General features: G+C 40.8%; 1 pseudogene; it reads right to left on the bottom strand.

The window, feature by feature from the left end:
- The window catches only part of LOC149246759 (UDP-glucuronic acid decarboxylase 2-like), a 110275-nt pseudogene extending 90411 nt beyond the window's left edge, over positions 1-19864 (bottom strand).
- Positions 19865-25676: the final 5812 nt, after the last annotated feature.

The following is a 25676-nucleotide window of genomic DNA, read 5'->3' as shown; positions in this document are numbered from 1 at the left end:
AGGCTAGAGGTATTTAGTATAGACACCATAGCGTATCCAAGGTGTTTGTCGTGTTGAATTCTAGGGCTTCACCCTCAGTTCTCATTAGGCCATATCACTCTTCCTTGTCGAGTTCGAGTTCATCCTCCCAATCCTCCATTGAGTCATCATTCTGATTCTGATTCTGCTGATTCATCTCGTTCATCCTCTGATTCCACGTCTTTTCGACCCCATATCACCATCATGTCAGGAACCAATGTGGGTGCAGGAACCTAGGGCAGTAACCCAGGTGCTAACTAGGGTGCCCCGACTAGAGTAAACCCAACTGGTGTGGCCACTCCTACTCCCTTACTTCCTTTTGTCGCTGGTTTAAGTCTCCGAGATTTTAACTAGCTTATCAATGATCCTCTTCTCCACGATCCCGCATGGCCAACAATGCCCAATAAACTTCCTTCAAACATCCCAAAGTTTGAAGGTAATCCTGGAGACAATCCAACTAATCATGTTTTCTCCTTCCATATGTAATGTTCATCCAACTCCATTACCGAAGACTCCATTCGTATTTGGTTGTTCCAACGCACACTCACTAGAGTTGTTGCGAAGTGGTATGTAGACCAGCCCAGGGCAACCCATTCCACTTTAGTGACTCTTTCCACATCCTTTCTTTCATATTTTCAGTTACCTCTCCATTATGATATTGGTATCGAACTTTCAACTTCATTCCGTCAAACTTCTGCGACCCACCTTTTCAACCATGTTCGGGAATGAAATAAAAGGAGGAGTATCTGTAGAGATACTGACTTTGAAGATCGAGTCTACATGGATTGGTTTCTTAGATCACTATTGTCCCCCATTGCAAATGATGTCACATCACACTTTCCTCAATCTGAGGAAGAAGAACTCCAAATTTGCCCAGTCAGGTTATGTTTACACTATCATCCCTGATATACCTCGACCTGGTGCTACTAATGCATCAGGGGAATCTCATGCCGCTGATGGCATAGTTGGAACTATATCACACCCTTAGCCATATGCTCTAAGATGATTATGGTCACCCCTAGGGAGAGACCATTTCCATGTACAATTATCGCTCCCCCAATCCTCCTCAGGGCAATCGTTATCTAGGTTCTAGCACACCATATGCATATCCTCATTCGCATCAACATATGCCTAGGCCAGTTGTTACTACTCTTGCTTATACAATATTGCCCCATATACCTATTATCTATATGCACAACCTAGTGTTCCAACTTCTTTGACACCAGTGCCTCAGCCCCCCATGCCTTCTCCCCCTTCGTCGTAGCAACCACCTCCTCCACAAGGACAAGTGTACGCTCAACAAATTCGACCCAATCCCCCTAACTCAAATAAAAGGAACAAGGGAAAGGGTAATAGGAATCAACAATCTTAAGGTAATCATGGCAACTAGGGTTCTCCACCCAATGCACCTCAGGGTACTCAACCTAATCTCACAACCCAACAACAGGGCGATCAACTCAAGCAGAACAAGAATCTTTGTACAAACAAAATTATGATTGTTTTAGAGTCTATGGTAATTATACCCATGATTTTCCTCTTTTACCTCAGATGTGACAAGAATGGGAAGCTCAATAAGCTTTTCAAGGATCACAACCCACTGCTCCTCCTCCTCCTCCTGCTTCATCCCAACCAGTCGTGCTTACCAATCCTTTTCCTCAACAAGGATACATAGTTTCTCAACCTACACAAGGTTAAGCAGCCCAACTAGATCCACCACCTGGTCAACATGATTATAAGATTCCCATGATGAATTTTGATGAGGTAAATACTGAGCAAGTCAACTTCTAGACTTGATCGCACCATTATGACAAGCCACCTGCTAAGTCTACGACTGAGCCCCAACCCAAAGGGTCTAGTGAGCTTCTATCATCACCCAACGGTACCTTAAATATCCGTCAAATTAAGTTTGAGGTCATACCCAAGATCCCCAAAGGTCCTTTATGTCGAAATTATGCTTTTGCCAAAGTCGCCCATACATATAGCATAGTAGATGACTTGCCACAGTCTCCTACTTCCCTGTCAATGCTAGAAATTCTCCAGACGTTCCCATCACAATGAAAATCTCTATTATATTCTCTAGGAATCATGGATCCTCAAGATGATCATATGATTTTCTTTCATGTTGACAAGTTAGATAACGCTCCCTTGCCTTCATCTGTTGCTTTCCAAATTCCAGTCTCCATTCAAAATGCCACTATGCAGCGGTGTATCATTTACGAATGTGCATCAAATTGTGTGATGGCCTCCAATGTTTCGAAACAACTTGGTTCTCTTGACCTATACCCATCCACTATCACTCTGCGTGCATGGGATGGTCATCCTTGACAACCCCTTGGCTTATTCCACAACTACCAAGTCATAGTTGCTGGTAAGACTGTCTGTATTGACATCGAAGTCATTGATTCTCCCCTCGACTATAACATACTTTTAGGCCGTAGCTATACTTACGCCATGTCAGCTGTCGCATCTGTGATTCATCGTAATATGTGATTTCCCCACAATGGAAAGATCATCACAATTGCATAGTTGACGTATTATGATCCAAAATCCCAAACTTCACCTCAAACCAACATTTCTTCCATGGATGACAATAAGACTGTCTCATCTATTTCTCTAGGAGTCTATAAAGATTCCTCTTTGCTTGGTGCTTACTATGCCCCCTCGCCTACTCCTTCTGAGCCTAGCTTATCGAGTGTTTTCATGCTCCAATCATCATGGGCCACCCACAAACGAACTGTTATGCCTTCATAACAGCCCACACCTCTGCAACCTCCTATGCTTGAATTAACTCTTCCTACTAGTACAACTCCTCAAGGATCACTCCATTCTCCTAGTATCTCTCTTAATCCATTTCCCCCTAGAAACATGCCTTAACAATCATGGAGCAGTTCCTCTAGGCCACTATCCTTTTGGTCAGATACCCTTCTTATTTCCACCTTCCAGAGTCTATTCTACACCTATCATGGCTACGTTGAGTCTACCCAATATTACCTTAAGGATCCTAGTCTGGTACATCGATCCCCCTGCAAACACTCCACCTAATAAATTGAAATCTTACACTAATTTGACCCTGGTCCAACTGGTTGTTCCTATTAGTGTCAGTCTTTGCAACCTTCCACCAATGATCAAACATGCTCTTACAAAGTGGTCTTAGGGTGTCAAAGTCAATTTTTTGTCATTTTTATGAGTCTTCAAGTAAAAAATTGGTCACTGGGTATTAGGTCTAGGATTGATTTCACTTCTTCCAAAGTTTTCCAAGAATTGGTCCATGTCACCATTCTGCTGAGTATACCATCATTCAAAGAGTTGTCATCATTATTTCAGGTTTCAATGGGTCATTTTACACCTTGTTTGTGCTTCAGTTGTGCTTAGGTAAGGCTCATTTCCCTCTCCTAGGGTTTTGAAGGTAATTTTTCTTGTATGGTCAAATCATCAACAAAACTTGTATCTTGATGCTCATACATCTTCCCCTATCCTTAATATACCTTCTTAAACACTTCCCATCACTGATATCCCTCAAATTCATCATTTTTCCACAAACCCTAGCGTACTGCTACAGTTTGACACTTTCCTAGGTTAGGCCTATGTTTTGACCTTTGGGACCCCTTCCCCTCACTCAATCCTTGAAATTACACTTTCCCCTACATCCTAACATCCCTCCCTACTTCCAAAAAGTTTCTTAAGAATTTAGAAGCCCCTCATCCCCTTCATTTCCCTTCATTTCTACAAATCCCTTGTTCCACACATCAGGATAGGTTTTATTCAAATGATGTTTTTGAGGTATAAAAGATGAATTTGATAAAAGTGAGAGAGTTTTTTTTCCATCATAAACTCAATAATAAAAACCTCCTTCATTTTTTACACAGGTCTCCTGGTTTGGGATAACTGTCCAAACAATCATTAGCCACAAGAGAGTTGCTGCCCTTCTAGAGTGACCTTGGTAAAATCAATTTTTCTCCAAGATGAAATATCAAAAATACTCTCTTGATGAGTCAAATGATAACTAGACATAGAGATAATTTCAATGAGTTATCATGTGCTCAATTTGAAGTTGAGGAAAACCTCCAAAAGTTGACTGAAACAATACTCTGCATTTTTGCAGCCTTATTCTTCACATTTTGACCAGTCTTGGGAGATTGAGCTTTTCACAAGGAAAATGAGCTCCAAATTGAAACATTAAAGATGTTATGGAAAGTGACAGGACCAAATTTCGAAAGATCTATTCCATGCCTAATTTGGACACTGGGAAGAGCGTCAAAAGTTGTCTTGAAGTGGCACTGCGCATTCAGAAAGTGACGCTGTGCATTCAAGAGGTGGCTCAACGTGCATCGCCACTGGCACTACGCTTTTCCTAGGGGCACCCAATGGAAAAATGGCTTGAATTTTTGGATTTAGAGAAATTATTACATGCACCCTATGGATTTTCTAAGTTTTTGAGGCAGAACTGGTCCACCAAAAGGTAAAAAAAACATCCTAAAAATGACCTTTTTGCAACTTTTTGGACACACAGACGCAGTCTTGGGAGAATCAACTTTGGAGGGGTCAAATGAGCTTCAAATGAAGAAATTCCATGTTTTTTAGAACGTAGACTTGAATAATTTTCCAGTGAGCTATCATGAGCTCAATTTGGATGCCGAGAAGGCCTCCAAAAGGGCCCTGAAAGTGGCATTGCACATTGGGCCAGTGGCGCTGCGCGTAGGGAAAATTTTGCACAGGATGCCTATTTTTCCATTTTTTTACTGTGTTCGTAGATTTTCTCCCATGGAGGATGTTTTATTGATGTAAATGATGACTTGGCTTGTAAATATGATATATAATTGGTACTAGAGGGTAGATTCATTGCATTAAAAGTCAATTTGAGCTCAAATGAATTAGTTTTTCACTTTTAGAGGCAAGATGTTAAGATGCCTATATTCCAGTTTCTTGTTCAAAGTTGGTTAGATTAGCTCCTCATATTAGGGATTCGACCCCTGAGGATGGGAGGAGGTTGAAACAAATCCTATATCTTCTTCTTCTTTCTCATTGTAAATGGTTGGACTCAGCTGGATGCTTAGACCTTGATTGTAGATCATTTTGTAGCAGTTTAGCAGAAGATTAATAAAAATTGCAGCTATTTTTATGGGATCCATGTGGTATGGAGTTTTAGTACGGTTTATTCTCTTTTGATCATATGTTAGTATGTTTTGTGTATTTTATTAGTCATTTTATTGCTTCTAAGTGAATGCTTTCAAGTTGATAGGCAGAATTCATTATATCATTGCTCTGCTTTGGGAAAATATTCACCATTTCATGTTTTCTACAGTTTGGTAAGGATCCATGGTAAATCACATGTTCTTCCTAGCCTCTCACCAGCCTTAAACACCTCACTCATCAAGCCCTAGAGTGCTAAAACTTATGCCTACCTTGCCCCATTAAACACCCATGCGATTTTGACCTAATTCCCTAGACCTAAACTGTCCAGCTCCTCTTGATCCAGCAAAACCCCTTCAAAATCCAATCAAAACTTTGTGCTACTATACCTAACCTAATATCCTTTACCTAATCCAGTCATCTTGGCTGAGATCCTTATGGAGAGAGCCCTTTTCTGGCCTAGTTGGGCTAGCTACTTGGCTAAGCGTGGTTTGTGGTTACCTTGGCATTGCCTTTTTTCAGCTTGAGGTTCAATCCAGGTGATAACATAGTGGCGACCATACTGGGGAACGTAGTTTTATGTTCCTTAGCAAAATGTATCAAGTTTATATCTGATTGTTTATGGTGGACAACTATCAGACACCGGAAGGCTGAAATCATTCACCTGGAGACTCTAAATTAGTTTCGAGGTCAAATCCAAGGACTCCACTGGAGGATGAACTTGACCAGCAGAAACATGAAAGGACAATATGGAAAGATCAGGTATTCAAGCTGGAATTTCATCCAAGACATAATGTTATTTTTTATAAATTATTTCTTCTCTTTTCCTGAGAATGTCAAGAAGGCTTTACAAAGTATATTGTATTTGAGAAAAGATCCTAGACCTGCATTTGATTCTTTCCCTTTGAAGATTGTGAAAACAAAATGTTCGGATGCCTTTTATCTTGATCAAGACCCTTCTTCTGAATCTTATGATGACCATCTTCAAACTGATGAGCCTCAAGAGACCAAGACTGATTCTACAGCTTCTGTACATATTCCTATACCTTGTAAAATTTCAAATAGATATAAGCCTATGATTTTACCTCCTACATCCCATGCTTTCCCTAAAAGTCATTACCTATATCTACCAAGGTTTGATGGTGAATGTGACAACATCACTACTGAGATACATGTACTGAATTTTGAGTATTTTCTTGACCTTTTTGAAGTCGATGAAGAGGATGTCAGTATTAGGATTTTTTCTCTTTCTTTGTAAGGCAAAGTCAAGAGTTGGTTCAAAACCCTACCTGATGCAAGCATCTCAGATTTCCAGCAGTTCGTCAAAGTTTTCCTCGATAAGTGGGTGGATAGACATAACCCTTTCTTAATTCTAGAAGAGTATAACCAGTTGAAAAGATAGTCAGGGGAGACAGTACAACAATTTTTTGCCAAATTTAACCAAGCTTATTATTCGATGCCTCTTAATATAAGACCTCCTCCTGATTTGGCTCTCTTGCATTATCCAAAAGCCTTTGATCCGGAAATGGAGTTTCAGCTGAGAGAAAGGAACCTTGCAACACTTGAAGAGATGCAGAATAGTGCAGTAGATGTAGAGGCTAATCTGCTGATCAGAAGGGCAAAGTTGAAGGAAGAAGAGTGGAAGAACATAGATCCAGAGGAACCAACATCTTTAGAGGTAAAGCTAGACATTTTGGTAAGTGCAGTGGAAGAGATGATGCAAAATATCACCACAAGGAATGAGTATGATGTTCAAGACCACGACTTGCTGTCTGAAGAAGAACAAGTGGCTGATCCAAAAAATTTTCTTTCTTATTCCAGTTGTCATAGATATGATAATGATTGTTTTATAGATCATCTTGCAAAAGAGATATCTGTTGACCTGACATGTATGCTTGATGATGTGTTTTATACTGATGTTTTGCCTAAGCTTGATCAGTATGATGATGATTATGTTCTCCAAACAGAAGCTAATCTTGCAAACAAATTAGTAGCTAGTTTGTGGAAGGAGGAAATTCACTTTCATCAACTTGAAGTAAGTGAGGAGGAAAGTGCGGAAAATTTTGAAGTAAGTGAAGGATCTTTGCCTCTTTGTTTTACTTCATTTCAGTTCATCAGATACAACTTTCGTGTAATAAGAAATCAGTCATCGATAAGTTTTGATCTGAACCATCTAAAGGGCAATGAAATCCTTGTTCAAGATTTCTCATATCTAAATTTGCAGCCCCGAAATGCCATTGAATGTCAGGTTTAGATGAAGAATTGGAAGCTGGAACATATGATCAAATGATGCAAGATGATTCTGTACCATTATGTTTTGAATCATTTCAATTTTTGAAGGGAAATTTGCATAGTATATCTTCAATAAAGGATGAGTAGCCTGTAGAAAATCATGCAATCTCATTGGAACCAATAGAAAATGGGTTGCAACAATCTTTTCAAGTTTTTCACGATCTAATAGCTGATGTGTTGGATGATATCTGCAGTCAAATTCCTTCTCCATTAGCTAACTATGAGCTTGAAAAAAGTATTGATACAAACTTGATCTGGCAGCCGGTTTCTTTGTCATTTTCAGCAAGAGTCTCGTCACAAAGCTCAGATGAAAGTTTGCATTCATGGTATGAGGAGAAGAAAAGTAATCCATTGGATGAGCTAAGTCCCAGTGCACATGAAATTCAAGTTCCTCATGTAGTATTTTTCGAGTCAGATAGAGAATCCATATTATTCAATCTGGGAAAATTTGGATCTGTTTACAAGTTTTCATGGGAATTTCATTCTAGTAGTTCTCTCTTCTTGCCCATAAACAAGCAATTGCAGACAATTCAAACAACAGCCAAAATTCTTACTTGGTTGCATTGGTTGTTTCATTTCACTTGATCAGATGATGAATGGACAGTTAGAGTAGGTTTTATTGAATAAGCTCCATTTTGAGCATCTTTTCCATTTTGTCAGTTGTGTTTTAGTATTGAGTAAGTTTTTATTTGAGTGAAAGTTAGTTTGTGTCTTTGAGTCATCAGTATTCAGTCATGTATTTCATATTGAGTTTTTTTTATTCCATGCCCAATGGATAAGGCTACTTGGTCTACGGTGTTCTTGGAACCTCCAAGGAGCTACCATCCCCAATGGAGCCAATGTTAGTGTCAGTCTTTGCAGCCTTCCACCAACAATCAAACATGCTCTTACAAAGTGGTCTTAGGGTGTCAAAGTCAATTTTTTGTCATTTCAGTGAGTCTTCAAGTAAAAAATTGGTCACTGGGTATTAGGTCTAGGATTGTTTTCACTACTTCCAAAGTTTTCCAATTATTGGTCCATGTCACCATTCGGCTAAGTATACCATCATTCAAAGATTTGTCATCATTTTTTCGGTTCCAATGGGTCATTTTACACCTTGTTTGTGCTTCAGTTGTGCTTAGGTAAGGCTCATTTCCCTCTCCTAGGGTTTTGAAAGTAATTTTTCTTGGATGGTCAAATCATCAACAAAACTTGTATCCTGATGCTCATACACCTTACCCTATCCTTAATATACCTTCTTAAACACTTCCCATCACTGATATCCCTCAAATTCATCATTTTCGCACAAACCCTAGCCCATTGCTACAATTTGACACTTTTCTAGGTTAGGCCTGTGTTTTTCCCTTTTGGACCCCTTCCCCTCACTTAATCCTTGAAATTACACTTTCCCTTACTTCCTAACATCCCCCCTACTTCCCAAAAGTTTCTCAAGAATTTAGAAGCCCCTCATCCCCTTCCTTTCCCTTCATTTCTACAAATCCCCTGTTCCACACATTGGGATAGGTTTTATTCAAATGAAGTTTACGAGCAAGAAAATATGAATTTGACAACATTGAGATAGGTTTTTGTCCATAATATAATCAATAAGAAATACTGCCTTCAATTTTTACATAGGTCTCATGGTTTGGGTAGAATGTCGAAACAATCATTCGCCACAAGAGAGTTGTTTCCCTTCTGGAGTGACCTTGGTAAAATCAATTTTTCTCCTAGATGGAATGTCCAACAGACTTGCTTGATGAGTCAAATGATAACTAGACATAGAGGGATTTTCATTGAGCTATTTTGAGCTCAATTTGGAGTTGAGGAAGACCTTCAAAAGTTTACTGAAACAGCACTGCATTTTGGCAGCCTCATTCTTCACATTTTGACCAGTCTTGGGAGATTGAGCTTTTGGCAGGGAAAATGAGCTCCCAATTGAAAAATTCAAGATGTTCTGAAAATTAGACAGGACAATATTTCCAACGAGCTATGCCACGCCTAATTTGGATGCCAGGAAGGCAGTTAAAAGTTGTCTTGAAGTGGAGCTGCACGTTTAGGAAGTGGCATTGCGCGTTCATGAGGTGGCTCAACGCGCAGTGCCACTGTTGCTGCGCTTTTCCTAGGAAAACCAAATAGACAAATGGATTGAATTTTTGGATTCATAGTGATGATTACATGCACCCTATGGATTTTCTAAGTTTTTGGGGTAGAACTGGTCCACCAAAAGGTCAAAAAAAACCCTAAAATTGACATTTCTGCCACTTTTTGGACACACAGAAGCAATCTTGGGAGAATCAACTTTTGAGGGGTCAAATGAGCTTAAAATGAAGAAGTTATAGGTTTTTTGGAAAGTAGACATGAATACCTTTCCAATGAGCTATCATGACCTCAATTTGGATGCCAGGAAGGCCTCCAAAAGGGACCTGAAGGTGGCATTGCCTGTTGGGCGAGTGGCGCTGCACGTAGGGCAAATTTTGCATAGGATGCCTATTTCTCCATTTTTTTGACTGCGTTCGTGGATTTTCTCCCATGGAGGATGTTTTACTGATGTAAATGATGACTTGAGTTGTAAATATGATAGATAATTAGTAGAATGTGGTAGATACATTGCATTAAAAGTCAATTTGAGCTCAAATGAATCAGTTTTTCACTTTTATGGGCAAGTTGTTAAGATGCATATATTCTAGTTTCTTGTTCAAAGTTGGTTAGATTAGCTCCTCATCTTAGGGATTCGAACCCTAAGGATGGGAGGAGGTTGAAACAAAGCCTATATCTTCTTCTTGTTTCTCATTGTAAAGGGTTGGACTCAGTTGGATGCTTAGACCTTGATTGTACATCATTTTGTAGCAGTTTAGCAGGAGATTAATAAGAACTGAAGCTGTTTTTATGGGATCCACGTGGTATGGAATTTTAGTACAATTTCTTCTCTTGTGATCATATGTTAGTATGTTTTTTGTATTTCGTTAATCATTTCATTTCTTCTAAGTGAATGCTTTCAAGGTGATATGCAGAATTCATTACATCACTCCTCTGCTTTGGGAAAATATTCACCATTTCATGTTTTCTACAGTTTGGGGAGGATCCATGGTAAATCACATGCTCTTCCTAGCCTATCACCAATCTTAAACACCTCACCCATCAAGCCCTAGAGTGGTAAAACTGATGCCTACCTTTCCCCATTAAACACCCTGCAATTTTGACCTAATTCCCAAGACCTAAACTGTCTAGCTCCTCCTGATCCAGCAAAACCCATTCAAAATCCAATAAAAAATTCATTCTACTATACCTAGCCTAATATCCTTTACCTAATCCAGTCATCTTGGCTGAGATCCTTACGGAGAGAGCCCTCTCTTGGCCTAGTAGGGCTAGCTACTTGGCTAAGCATTGTTTGTGGTTACCCTAGCATTTCCTTCTTTTAGCCTGAGGTTCAATCCAAGTGATAATAGTTCTTGTTAGCCTTGGAGGCAAACAACCCAAAAATGGATCCAAAAATTACCCAAAGTCTCCAAGTGTGCTTAAAAATCATGGAAATGGATCCATTAATGCTATTTGGGTCTTCGTAAGTGCTTAAAGTCATCCATCGATCAAAATCCGCGCAAGGGAAAATCCCTTAGAAGGGCGGAAATACACTATCGGGAGGCCTAAATCACTCTAGAACCATAAAAAAAAACCCACAGGCACAGGCTTAAACAATGTTTGCACAACAGTCGTTAGATCTAGCCGATCAACAACCCACATCTAATCGGCAGATCACATCGGTGGATCTAATAGGCACAGGCAGGCAATGGCAATCAACAGTGGACACTGCCGATCAGTGATCACCGATGATCGGATTGGTAGGTCACAATGGCGAAGGAAAATCGGTGCAAACCATGGGGCAATGGCAATGTTGATCAGTGATTAAATGAGGATCATCGATCGTGCACACAAATTGACGACCCAAATCACATCGGCGGATCGCAAATCAGGGAGGCCAAGGGGCAGGGCCTTTACATGTAGCGATATGTGATTGCGATCAGATCGCATCGCAATATCACATCGGCGGAAACCAAAGGGGCGAGGTTTTAACATATGCATATGGTGTGACCTGATGGACCAGACCCAACATAATTATATGTGATAGTTGATAACTTCTGAAGTCTGTACCAAGGCCATTTTAAAGTGTTTTTATGTATTTTTGTTGTATAACAAAATACAAAGGGAACGGGGAACAACGCCGATGTGATATAACCTGGACCTGAAAGGGTTTCGAGAATCAAAATGGATATATTTTCAAATCCATGGAAGTCCCATTTTTAATGTCTTTCATGAATTTTCGTTGTATAACAAAAATATGAAGGAAGCATTGGCCGGTAGCGATTGTGATGAAGCCCAGACCTGAAAGGGTCCGAGAAGGGAAATTAATAATTTTTGAAGTCCGAAAAGACCGTTTTTTCACAGTTTTTAATTGTTTTATGCATATTTCACGATGCGAGGAAAATACACAGGGAAAGCTTCTTTGCGACTTGCAACAACAACAAGGGCAAACCCGAGAGGATATGAACCATCATTGATGACTTTTTGAAGTCCAAAAAGGATAGAGAATGGCAGGATTTCACAGTATGGTTTTGCTTTCGGTTGATAACAGAAACAGTCACAGTTTGTAATTGAAAGAGAAAAAAAGGCACACAGACCCTTTCCACTACCCCACAGAGGCTGGGAGACAAGGACAGGGGCCGAATCAACGACAAAGCAGTCAGGGAGCCACAACAGTGCCACACCGCCAAATCAAACAAGATCAGGAAGCATCATCAGCCCAGACAACACAGCCAGTACCCAAAATATCTTAATGTGGTTATTCCTCTATCAGAAGAGGAAAACCACTGAGCCATGCTTGCATTGAGGGAATCAATTAGTTGAAGAAACAGAGGGATAGATTAAGACCCTTGAAGCCTCAAAAGGCTCAAGATCATCGTGAAATGGCTATAAATAGCTATTAGTAAGATGTAATAGGGGTTCAACTTTTGGAGATTATTGCTCCTCTATTCATTCAAGCTTCTCATATTCATTCCAGTAATATAAGCTTCTTTTGCCATTATATCTTCAATGTCCATTCTCTTTGCTATTCTATACTTGCACTTGAACATTTTGTTCATGTTTTCTGTGTGTCTTAGGCAAGATAATTGCCATCTTATCTCTGCTTCGATATATTAGAGTTGCAAGCTTCTTTGCTGCCTGTAGCTAGCCATTTATATGTGTTATTATATATGCATCTACCAGTACAGTCAGTGAGCTCATTTGTTGCCTGTACCTAGCCATTCACATATGTTCATGTATGCAATCTGCTGGTATATTCAGTATTCTCCATCTATCCATTAAATCTACAAACTATTGAGCATTAGTGATCTAAAGCCTTGTGTTGTTGGGGGTGTTCATGCATGTCTTGAGTGAGAATAGAGTTGAAATGGTTATTTAACTTGATCCAAACCATTATCCATTCCAGTAGTTTAGAGAACAATGCTGAATATTATATGTTACCAGGCATCTCCGAGCTGCAACCTAGGAGAGTTTCCTGGAATGATAACATAATTGGTGCCGTTGTCAGGGAGAGGAAACTGAAGCTCAGATTCCCTAGGAAATGACACAGATCCTACTTTGATGATAGACAAAGTCTAGGCACATTTTTGGTTGTAATCATCTATCTGGCGACTCCACTGGAGGCCGAACCTCTTGGTGACTCCACTTCATAGTTTTGGCTCAGTTTGTGAGGCATACTTGGAGAAATCCTCAAAAGCTACATGCTGACCCAGTACCTGATCCTGAAAAAATCATCAAAGAGAGAAAGGTATTGTAGAAAGGAGCATCAGGTTCAAGTAAACCTAAACAATATTCTATATCTCTACAAGAAAGGCTTGTAATAGAACAAATACATGTTGAGAGTATAACATCTAATACTAGCAGTGAAGAAAAACTCTCAGAGATTCATAAAGCTCCTTATTCTCTAGGTTCCCCTTTTGCTTTAAGCCCAAAGGAAACCTCACCTCCTATCCATCATACTCCTTTAATCCTGTCAGTCACTCCTCAGCCCTCTATCATTCAGACTTCCAGTACTCTTTTAGCTACCACAGCTATGGCAGGTCCACAAGCACCTACCAAAATGGAAAGAATCATAGCTGCTAGGTATGGACCTCTAATACTCCCTACTCCTTTGAATGCCATGCCTACTGGAGAATATCAGAAATATAGGCCTAAGTTCACTGGGATTGAAGGAGTTGCTATTGAAGAACATCTTGAGTCATTCTATAGCTATGCTGATAATCTAGACATTAGTGAAGATGATATGTGGATGAGAGTCTTTGTCCAAAGCCTAGATGGAGAGGCTAGAAAATGGTTCAGAGAACTAACCCCCAGATCTATAGCAGATATTGAAGCTTTAGATGATGCATTCTTAAAGAATTGGGGGGATAAAAAGGACCTCCTCTACTACCACACTGAGTTTGGCAACTTAAAGAGTGAAAATGGTGAATTGTTATCTGATTTCAATAAAAGGTTTAACCATATGTACAACAAGATTCCAGCTGAAATAAAACCCACTACTACCTCTGCTAAACTCACCTATGCCAGTGCTTTTGATTCTGACTTCTGCCTACTATTGAGAGAGAGGTGATGTGCTACTTTGGCTAACATGCAAGATGAAGCCTTGGAAGTGGAATCAAATATCATGGCTGCGGAGAAACTCAAGGGAAATGTTGATAGAAGAAGACAGAGGGGCGAGTCTTCATCATCCTCTGATCCTAAGATAGATAAAATGACCTAAATGATCGAGTCATTAGCCTGTGAAATCTATAAATTGAAGGTTGAGTAGCAATCGGGGAAGGGAAGAATGCCTAATACCTTTGCCCCAAGAAGTCCAAATCCAAATCCATATAGAGGAATGAATGATCAGTTGCAAATTTTGCAAAGAAACAAAAATGCAAATGAAGACCAAAGGGTGAAGGCTCCTTTTCAAAATGCAGTCATGGAAGAAGAGCAGTTCGAAGAATATGATGAGATCCATTGTCTAGAAGACAAAGGCAATGATTCCTTTTCGACCTCGATTGCATATGAAAATTCATTATGCAATGACCAGATCAGCCAGGAATGGGATGGTGAAGCTATTCTACAAGTTGTAGATCAGCAAAGATACAATTTAAGGTCAAAGATGAATAATGCCAAGGAAACTCCTGTTCAAAGAGTTACTGTCCCTACAGTACCGCAAGCTAATAAGAAAAAACAATTGGCAGTCGATCCCATCATCCTCAAAGCTCTAGGTCATGAGGTAAGAGGCCTCAACAAGTCCCCTTCTCCTTTCAGTTTTCAATCAAAAATTTAGAAGTTAATAATACCCATGCCTTTGATTGAACTAGTGAAGAATGAGTCCTTCAAAAGATCCATCCTCAAGGTCCTTGAACCTAAAGCCATCCAAGCCTCCACTGACTATGTAAATATGCAAGATGACAAGCCAGCTGTTATCCTCAGCCCAATGATTGAAAACTGTGAAGACAACTCCCCATCATTCTATGTCTCTCTGACTATTCATGATAAAATCCTTCACAACTACCTTTTAGACACTGGAGCCAGCCATAATCTAATGCCCAAGGCTGTCATGGATGAGTTGGGTCTTGACATCACTAAGCCTTATCATGACCTGTTTTCTTTTGACTCCAGAAAAGTGAAATGTATAGGGTTAATCAAGGAGCTAGCTATCACTTTGTCTCAGTTGCCTATGAAAAGCATGTTGATGGACATTGTGGTAGCAGATGTACCTCCCAAGTTTGGCATGTTACTTTCCAGAGTTTGGATCAATATTTTAGGTGGATCATTACAAAATGATCTGTCCTATGATACTGTCCCAGTTTTCGGAGGTGAGAGCAAGAGATTATATAGAGAGGCAAAGTTGGCTTACATAATCAGCGATGAAAAGAATCCCACAAATCATCCCATATATGCTATCGACACTTGTATTGGACCTTGTATCCTTCATATTGAAGAATCTTAGTTGGCCTCCATGCAGCTCAGGAAACCCATTTGCCAGATCGCGAAGGCAGAAAACCCATAGATTTTGGATATGTTTTTTGATGGGGCTTGCTCTAAAGAAGCTGTAGGGGCAAGTGTGGTCCTTGTGTCCCCAACACAGGAATACATCCATTTATCTTGCAAATTGACCTTTCAGGTCACCAAAAACATCACAGAATACGAAGCTCTAATTCTAGGCTTAAGCGCTGCTAAAGAAATGGGCATCAAAGATCTGAGAGTGTTTGGAGATGAAGACCTCATTATTCAGTAGGTGAATAAGAAATTCCAAGCGAAGCATCCCAAGATAAAGGCTTACAGAGATGAGGTATGGAGGCTCAGGGATTCTTTTGATAATTTCAACATTTCTTACATTCCAGGAATGAAGAATCATCTTGCCAACTCCCTTGCTGTGTCTGCTATCACGTTTATTCCTCCCTTGCCTCCTAAATTAACATATGAAGTTCAGGTAAAATACAGACTGTCTCTGCCTGACAATGTCTAATATTGGAAAGTTTTTGAAGATGATGAGGAAATTAACAGGTTTTTCCAAGTCGTGGAGGAATTCATTGAAACACACATTGACCAAGAAAATGAAACCCAAGAAGAAGGCAGCCAGTCCAAGCTAAAAAACGTGATCGGTCGAGAAAGCATCTTCCAGCTGCCTAGTAATCACATACCAAAAGGATTGGTGCCTTTAGAGAAGCCTTTCAACCAAAACAATGTGCCATATAAGCCCGTCGAAACAGAAAATGGATCCGCTGTTCATAAACATAATATAGGGAGCCCAGCCCGCTTGAAATTCATTAATCTGTCCTCTCATTTATCCTCTGCCCAGAATTCCGAGTATTGCACCCTTATGAGGAAATTCACTGACATTTTTGCCTGGGAATATAGCGATCTTAAAACCTATGACACAAACATCATTCAGCATAAGATCCCATTGGAAAAGAATTCCACCCCTTTTAAGCAGAAGCTAAGACCTATCAACCCTCTCTTATTGCCTTTGATTGAGAAAGAGATCAAGAAGCTATTAGATGCCAAAATTATAGTGCCCCTAAGGTATTCAAAATGGATAGCCAACCTTGTGGTAGTAAGAAAGAAAAATGGAGAAATCAGGCTTTGTGTTGACTTCAGAAATCTGAACAAGTGCTCTAAAAAAGATAACTATCCCCTGCCTAAGATGGAACACTTGCTGCAAAGAGTTTCAGGGGCTAGAGTCATGTCTTTCCTAGATGGATTTTCATGATACAATTATATTGTTGTACATCCTAAAGATCAGGAAAAGACCACCTTCACTACTCCTTGGGGCACTTTCATGTACTCCAAGATGCCTTTCGGACTAATGAATGTTGGGGCTACCTTTCAAAGGGCCATGGACATAGCCTTTGTGGGAGAGAAGGACAAGTTTTTCCTTATTTATCTTTATGACATAACAGTCTTCTCCAGCAGCCACAAAGATCATTTACAACATTTGAAGAAAGTCTTTCCGAAGTGAAAAAAGTTTGGAATTTCAGTCAACCCAAAGAAGTCACAGTTTGCTCTAGAAGAAGGCAAACTTCTGGGACATATTGTTTATGTTGAAGGTGTGAAGATTGGCCTAGCCAGGGTTCAAGCCATTCAGACATTGTCCATCCCAAGGCAAAAAAGGGACATTCAATCCTTCCTAGGTAAGATTAACTTCTTAAGGAGATTCATTCCAAACTTTGCAGAGCTTGTGAAGCACATCACTTCCATGCTGAAGGAAGGAGCAGAAATAAAATGGACAGATGCTTCAAGAAGCTCTTTTGAAGCCATCAAGCAATCTATCATGGAAGCTACCACTCTAATCAACCCAGATTACGCTAAGGAGTTTTGTATCTTCTCTTTTGCCTCTTATGATACACTTGTGGCAGTTATGTTGCAGAAAAATGATGAAGGCATAGAGCACCCTGTGGCCTTTTTTAGCAAAACTTTAAGGGATGCTGAACTAAGGTATGACCTGTTATCAACCCAAGAAACTCTCCTAGGTTGTATCTCAGAGATGCTCGGGAACATTACAAACTCAACAAAAATGTTGGAAATGGGTGGATGAATGGAAGGAATGATGCATATTCAAGCCAACTAACCACTTCTACTATGCTTAACCCCAGACATGGGTGAACACCCCCAGACTACAAGGCTTTAGACCACCACTTACTCACAATTTGAGGAATAAGTGAACATGTAGAATACAAACCACACCAGCAGATGCACAAGACCATGTGATGGCCGACTGCAACCAGTAAAGAAGTCTGCAAATCTATTTCCTAATGCATAGATAGGATGACAACTCTCTGGCATTAAAATAACAAAAACCTACATACACATTCAATGATACATACTAGATTCTAACACAGAGGTGGGATGGCAGCCCCTCTAATGCTAAACATCAAGAGCACATGAAAAATGCATAACAGGCACAACCTGGAACAAAGAAGAAGTGTAAAGTGAGCAATTAATAGCAAAAGAAGCTTGTATTAGCTGAAAATGAAGACCACATGCTGCAGGTATCACAGTAGTTACAATCTCCAGAAACCTTACATCAAAACAACCACCATCAACCTTGATTACATCTGTGTTCTGGGTATATATAGAGTTTGATTACAAAGATATGCTGCTATGCTATGCGTGGAGGGGCCATAATGGACCACCAACCACCTTAACTCTCTGATGGAGTCTCTGCTATGATCTGTTGGCTTTAATGAACAAATTGATCTTCTTAGATTCTCTGTTGTCCTTCTTAGGTAGGTAGAGTGTTGACTGAAAGAAGCTCCATAACTGATTAATGCTTTGATTTGCTCGAGGCCGTCCTTTTTCTTCTCGGCCATCTTCTTCCTTAAATACAGTTATTGAGGAATTATTACACAGAGTGCTGGACTTTGGCCTTCTTCCTCCTTCGGGAACATGGTACAGGTCGGGGACACGAAGACTGCATGGCAGATGCATGGGGGAAACGGGAATAAACATCAGCCATTAGATCAACCAAATGACCAGCGGAGATCTATCGGTGGGAGAGAAGCGGGAACGAACAGGATCAAACAAATGTGGGTCGTTGGATCGTGGGTGGGCAGATTCGACAGCGATTGGAGGTTGAAAGTACGCGGGGCTAATGAGCGAGAGATGGGCGGGACAGTGGTAAGTGGTATTCCCCGCACTGCCTTTGGAGTTGCGACGATTTCTGTATAAACCCGCGCAATCCCAATCAATGCGCGACACGTGGCTTCCGCGACGGGCGGGAACCTGCTTTCCCCGCGCATTAACGAGTGGATGACTCGCGTAATCGAGAGGAGCGTATGTCGTCCGATTGCGCGAAAAATGGTCGGATGGCGAGGAACGCGCACGAGGTTTAACGTGCGGGAAAAAAGGGTTGTGGTGGCGGGGACCGTTGGATCAGGACGATCAATGGTGGGGATTAAGGCGGAGCGTTATATGGGCACGGGTTCGTGTGTCAAGTGCCCGGGGCTAAAGAAATATGGGTTATATAACGTTTAGAAGAATAAAACAGAGGCAACAGGGTAAAAGGAATTAAGCGGGGAAATAGGGAAAAGTGAGGAATGAAGAGGTTTTAGGAGAAAAATAGAGATACAGAGGTCTAAGAGAGTATGAGGAAGCTGAAGGAGAAGAAGGTAAATGACTGCTGCGAGCTCCCCTTTCTGCATAAACACATGGCCGAGCTGATATTTGGTCCTCCAAATGCTGAAGTTTGTAGCAGAGCTAACATTGGCTCCTTCTGGGGATGAGATCCTCCCTGTGAGTTCTCAAAAACTGCAGACCAATGCTTTCATACAAAACATGCTTAAAAATAGTGCCTAGTATCCATTGGGCATGGAGTCAAACTAAGTCTACACTAAAACCTATAACAGAAAATGCTTACAATCATTAAGGCTTGAGGACCTTAAACAACATAAATATTAAAAAATTGGCCAACTGATGAGCCATCAAAATTGTTTCTCCTCCTCTCAGCCGATTCATCATAGAGCTGCAAAACTGGATTTATTTGATCATATACCACAAAAAGTTTAGGAAATTTTAGCTTAATAGGTAGATATGGATCAAATTTCATCTCCCTTCTGTGTGCTCTCCTCCTTGGATGTTCTTCATGGGAGCTTTTGTACACCTGCTGAATAACCACGGTTGTTGTGTACTTGTCTTTGTCATCTGTTGCCTGCACAACTAATATAAATGGTGTACCAATATGTTCATGTGTAGGGGACACAGAGACATCGTCTGCTCCTTCATTTTTCTCAGAACAGTCCACATCCAAGGAGGAGCCCCAAGACTGTGCACCCTCTTCCTTTGTCATCTGATAAGCTACCTTTTCAGTCTGTGTGGAGGCCACTTGAGCAGGTTTCAGAATATCAAAACAGAGGTGATCAGTATCAACCTTGGGCATTGAGATATGGCCTGCCTCAGTGCCTAATGGGAAACTGTGAGGGATTGTCACTTGGATAGATAGAGAAGCAAAAGATGATGTGGAGCTTTCTTCTCCCTTACTGATCACTAGGCTGGGGATATCAACAGGGTGGTCACTTTGCAGATCTGTATAGTCATGGGAAGATGGGTTGGCTTTAGGCTCAGCTTCTTGGAGGATGGTATGATGTGCTGCTGGTTACTTTTGCTGATAAGCTTGTTGTTCTGCAGCTACAAGAAACTCACGAGCAACGTCTTCAGATAATGACTTTTCATAGGCAACTCTGGTTAAGAAAGGGGCACTACCCTTACCTTCCGAACAATGGACCTCCTCCTCTTCTTCATATCGCTCTTCCTCCATGACTATATTCTGAAAAAGGGTTTTCACTCTTTTCTCTTTGTTTGTATCTCTACTTCTTTGCAAAATCTGCAACTATTTCTGTGCTCCTTTATATGGGTTTGGCTTTGGAAGAGTAAAGGAACAAGGAGCTCCTGCTTCCTGAGAATACTGATCAGCTTCTAGTCTGGAAACTTCAGAGGTCAATAGCTCTATCATCCTAGCTAATTTATCGATCTTAGGATTTGAGGATGATGAAATTTCTCCTCCCTGTCTTCTCCTTTCAGCATCATCTTCGACCGTCTCTGCAGCTATGATATTTGATTCTACTTCAAAGGCTGCATCTTGCATATTAGCCAAAGAAGTACATCTTCTTTCTTTTAACAGCAGGTAGAACTGAGAATTGAAGGCATTGGCATAAGTGAGCATAGCAGAAGTAGGGGTAGGCTTTATTTTAGCTAGCATTCTGTTGTACATATGGTTGAATCTCTTGTTGAAATCAGACAGCAGCTCACCATCTTCCCTCTGCAAGTTTGTAAACTCAGTATGATAATAGAGTAGATCTTTATTATGCCGCCAGTGCTTTAGGAACACAGCATCTAAGGACTCAATATCTGCTATAGACCTAGGGGCTAATTCTCTGAACCTTTTTCTAGCTTCTCCCTCTAGGCTTTGGACAAAAACCCTCATCCACACATCCTCTTCATTAATATCTAGGTTATCAGCATAATAATAAAAAGATTCGAGGTTCTCTTCAGCTGGTACTCCTTCTGCACCTGTAAACTTAGGCATATATTCTTGATAATCTCCTGTAGGCATGGCATTCAAAGAGACAGGCAAGACCAAAGGCCCATACCTAGCAGCAACAATTCGTTCTATCTTTGTGAGAGCTTGCTGACCTGCCATGACTGAGGTATGTGAAAGGATACTGGTGGACTGAGTGGTATAGATCAATGAAAAGGATGACAGAGATAGAGGAATATGATGGACAGCATGGATGCTTCTTTGGACTGAGATTGGAAATGGAAATGAATGAATAAGGAGCTGAATGAATCTCTGAAGGTGATTTCTTCACTAGCAGAGATACATGGGACTTTTAAGGCTTACCTGATCTTGATGCTCCTTTCTACAAATCTTTCTTCTGCTTAATGATCTTCTCAGGATCAGGCATTGGTCAGCTGGTGATTCCTGAAAATTTCTCCAAGTATGACTCACAAACTGAGCGAGAACTTCAATGTGGAGTCGCCAAAGGTTGGTCTTCCTCCAGTAGAGTCGCCAGATAGTATATTACAACCAGAAATGTGTCCAGAACTTGTCTATCATCAAAATCTAGAACCGTGTCATTCTCCCAGGGAAGCTGAGCTCCAATCTCCTCTCCCCGACAATGGCACCAATTAATGTTATCACCCCAAGAAACTCTCCTAGGTTGTATCTCAGATATGCTCGGGAACATTACAAACTCAACAAAAATGTTGGAAATGGGTGGATGAATGGAAGGAATGATGCATATTCAAGCCAGATAACCACTTCTACTATGCTTAATCCCAAACATGGGTGAACACCCCTAGACTACAAGGCTTTAGACCACCAATTACTCACAGTTTGAGGAATAAGTGAACATGTAGAATACTAACCACACCAGCAGATGCACAAGACCATGTGATGGCCGGCTGCAACCAATAAAGAGGTCTGCAAATATATTTCCTAATGCACAGACAGGATGACAACTCTCTGGCATTAAAATAACAGAAACCTTCATACACATTCAATGATACATACTAGATTCTAACATAGAGGTGGGATGACAACCCCTCTAATGCTAAACATCAAGAGCACATGAAAAATTCATAACAGGCACAACTTGGAACAAAGAAGAAGTGTAAAGTGAGCAATTAACAGAAAAAAAAAGCTTATATTAGCTGAAAATGGAGACCAGACGCTGCAGGTATCACAGTAGTTACTGTCTCTAGAAGTTGAACCTTACATCAAAACAACAACCATCAACCTTGATTACATCTGTGTTCTGGGTATATATAGAGTTTGATTACAAAGATATGTTGTTATGCTATGCATGGAGGGGCCATAGTGGACCACCAACCACCTTAACTCTCTGATGGAGTCTCTGCTACGATCTGGTGTCTTTAATGAATAAATATATCTTCTTAGATGCTCTGTTGTCCTTCTCGGGAAGGTAGAGTGTTGACTAAAAGAAACTCCATAATTGATTAATGCTTTGATCTGCTCGAGGCCATCCTTTTTCTTCTCGGCCATCTTCTTCTTTAAATACAGTTGTTGAGGTTTTATTACGCAGAGTGTTGGGTTCTGGCCTTCTTCCTCCTTCGGGGACATGGTACAGGTCGGGGACACAAAGACTGCATGGCGGATGCATGGGGGAAATGGGAATAAACATAAACCATTAGATCAACCAAACGACCGGCAGAGATCTATCGGCGGGAGAGAAGTGGGAATGAACAAGATCAAACAAATGTGGGCCGTTGTATCGCTGATGGGCAGATCCGACGGTGATTTGAGGTCAAAAGTACGCAGGGGTTAATGAGCGGGAGACAGGCGGGATGGCAGTAAGTGGTATTCCCCGCACCACCTTTGGAGTTGTGGCGGTTTCCATATAAACTCGCACGATCCCACTCAAAACGCGACAAGTGGCTTCCACGATGGGCGGGAAACTGGTTTCCCCACGCATTAACGAGTGGACGACTAGGGCGATTGGGAGGAGCGGCTACCATCCGATCGTGCAGCAGACGGTCGGATGGCGGGGAACGCGGACAAGGTTTAACGTGTGGGAAAAAAGGGCTATGGTGGCGGGGACGTTGGATCAGGACGATCAACGTTGGGGATTAAGGCGGAGGGTTATATGGGCGCGGGTTCGTGTGTCAAGCACCCGGGGCTAAAGAAATATGGGTTATGCAGCGTTTAGAAGAATAAAACAGAGGCAGCGGGGTAAAAGGAATTAAGCGGGGAAATAGGGAAAATTGAGAAATGAAGAGGTTTTAGGAGAAAAACAGAGATACAGAGGACTAAGAGAGTATGAGGAAGCTGAAGGAGAACAAGGTAAATGACTGCCTCGAGCTCTCCTTTTTGCATAAACACATGGCCGAGCTGATATTTGGTCCTCCAAATGCTGAAGTTTGTAGCAGAGCTAACATGACCTTATTGAAAAACAAGCTTATGCTCTCATAAAGTCTTTAAAGGCATTCAGAATTTATATTCTGCATTCCAAAGTAGTTGCATATGTACCTTCAGCCTTAGTAAAGGATGTCTTAACTCAGCTAGATATTGATGGGAAGAGAGCTAAATGGATTGCAAAATTCATAGAGTTTAACATAGAGGTGAAGCCCACTAAGCTTGTCAAAGTCCAAGGCTTGGCTAAGCTCATGGCTGAAGAAAATTGTAGCTTGTTAGACATAAATTGCATGGGTCTAAATTTAGATGACGAGCAGACAGAGGGAGCATCAGAAGAAAAAGTAGAATCAATCCTTGGCTGAAAATCTAGCCACATGTGAATGGTATTCCAACATAATTCATTTCTTGCAAAAGCTAGAAGTCCCTCTAGGACTTAGCTCAAGTAAAGCTCGTGCCATTAAACTTAGATCAGCCAAGTTCTACATTAATAAAAATTTGCTTTATTGCAAAGACCCATCAGGAATCCTCTTGAGGTGTCTAGATAAAGAACAATCTCTGGAGGTCATACACCAGTTTCATTCTAGCATCTATGGAGGGCATCATTATTGGAAAACCACAGCTCACAAAATCTTGAGGGCTGGATATTATTGGCCTACTTTGTTCTTTGATGTGTTTTCTTTTGTAAAATCTTGTGAAAAATGTTAGAGATTTACAGGAAGACGGTAGCTAAAATCCCTGCCCTTAAAGCCAATACATGTCAATGGTCCCTTCTAGCAGTGGGGCTTGGACTTTATAGGTGAGATCAACCCACATTACAGTCGCCAACACAAATGGATCTTAGTAGCCACTGATTATTTTACCAAGTGGATTGAGGCTATACCCACTAACAATGCTAATCATCAAGTTGTCATAAGGTTCTTGAATGAGAATATTTTCACTAGATTTGGTTGCCCAACCAAACTAGTCACTGATAATGTAGCAACGTTCAAGGCAAAAGAATTGATGGACATGACTGAATCCATGGGCATTCAAGTGGTGCATTCTACCTCATATTATCCTCAAGGAAATGACCTGGCAGAATCATCTAACAAGAGCCTGGTAAGGGTAATAAGAAAGCTGTTAGAGGACAAAAAAAAGAGTTGGGCTTCCAAGTTGAAGTTTGCTCTATGGGTTGACTGAGTTACCATCAAAATATCCATACAAAATTCTCCATTTAAATTGGTTTATGGGGCTGATGCTGCTTTCCCCATCCAATGATTCTCCCTGTGGCTAAGTTCTTGCAAGAAGAACAAGATGAAGAAAATGACATGGTAAGAAGAATGAATAACCTGGTTTAACTACAGTAGATCAGAGAACAGCTGATTGAGAAGTCAAAGGCTCATCAAAAGAAAATCAAAGAAACCTTTGACAGGAAAGCAAAAGTGGATAATTTCCAAGTTGGTGATTGGGTTCTTAAATGGGATGCATTTAAGGAAAAGAGAGGAAATCATGACAAGTTTGACTCCTTATGGACAGGAACTTTTGTCATCGCTCAAGATCAACAGAACAATACATTCATTCTGCATAGTCTGGACGAAGAAGATACTTTTGGCAACTCAGTAAATGGACGATTCTTGAAACTTTATTTCGTTTAAGGCTTTAAGGTCTTGTTATTGTAAAAATGTTTTTCCAAGTTTTTATTTCATTACAAAATATACTCCATGCCCAATGGAACACTAGAAGGAAGATTTAATTTTTGTTTTTTACAGGAAAGGCATTGATCTAAGATCCTTGAAACTTCACAGGGAGGATTTCATCCACAAAAGGAGCCAATGTTAGCCTTGGAGGCAAACAACGCAAAAATGGATCCAAAAATGCCCCAAAGTCTCCAAGTGTTCTTAAAAATCATGCTAGTGGATCCATTAATGCTCTTCGAGTCTTCGTAAGTGCTTAAAGTCATCCATAGATCAAAATCTGCGCAAGGGGAAAGCCCTTAGAAGGGCAGAAATACACTATCGAGAGGCCTAAATCACTCTAAACCATAAAAAAAAACCCATAGGCTCAGGCTTCAATAGTGGTTGCATAGCAGTCGTTAGATCTAGCCGATCAATGGCCCACATCTAATTGGCAGATCGCATCGGTGGCTCTAATCGGCACAGGCAGGCAATGGAAATTAGCACTGGACATCGTCGATCAACGATCACCGATGATTGGATCGGTGGGTCACAATGGCGAAGGAAAATCGGCACAAACCATGGGGCAATGGCAATGGTGATCGACGACTAAACAAGTGTCATCGATCGAAAACATGGATCGACGACCCAAATCACATCGGTGG

The sequence above is a fragment of the Pinus tabuliformis genome, chromosome 7 (assembly GCF_031772625.1).
Source record: "Pinus tabuliformis cultivar Carrire ecotype Pingquan chromosome 7, CPIR1, whole genome shotgun sequence".
In the NCBI taxonomy this organism is placed as follows: Eukaryota; Viridiplantae; Streptophyta; class Pinopsida; order Pinales; family Pinaceae; genus Pinus; species Pinus tabuliformis.
Note: the sequence above shows the minus strand (reverse complement) of the source record. Positions and strands in the feature narration are given on the sequence as shown.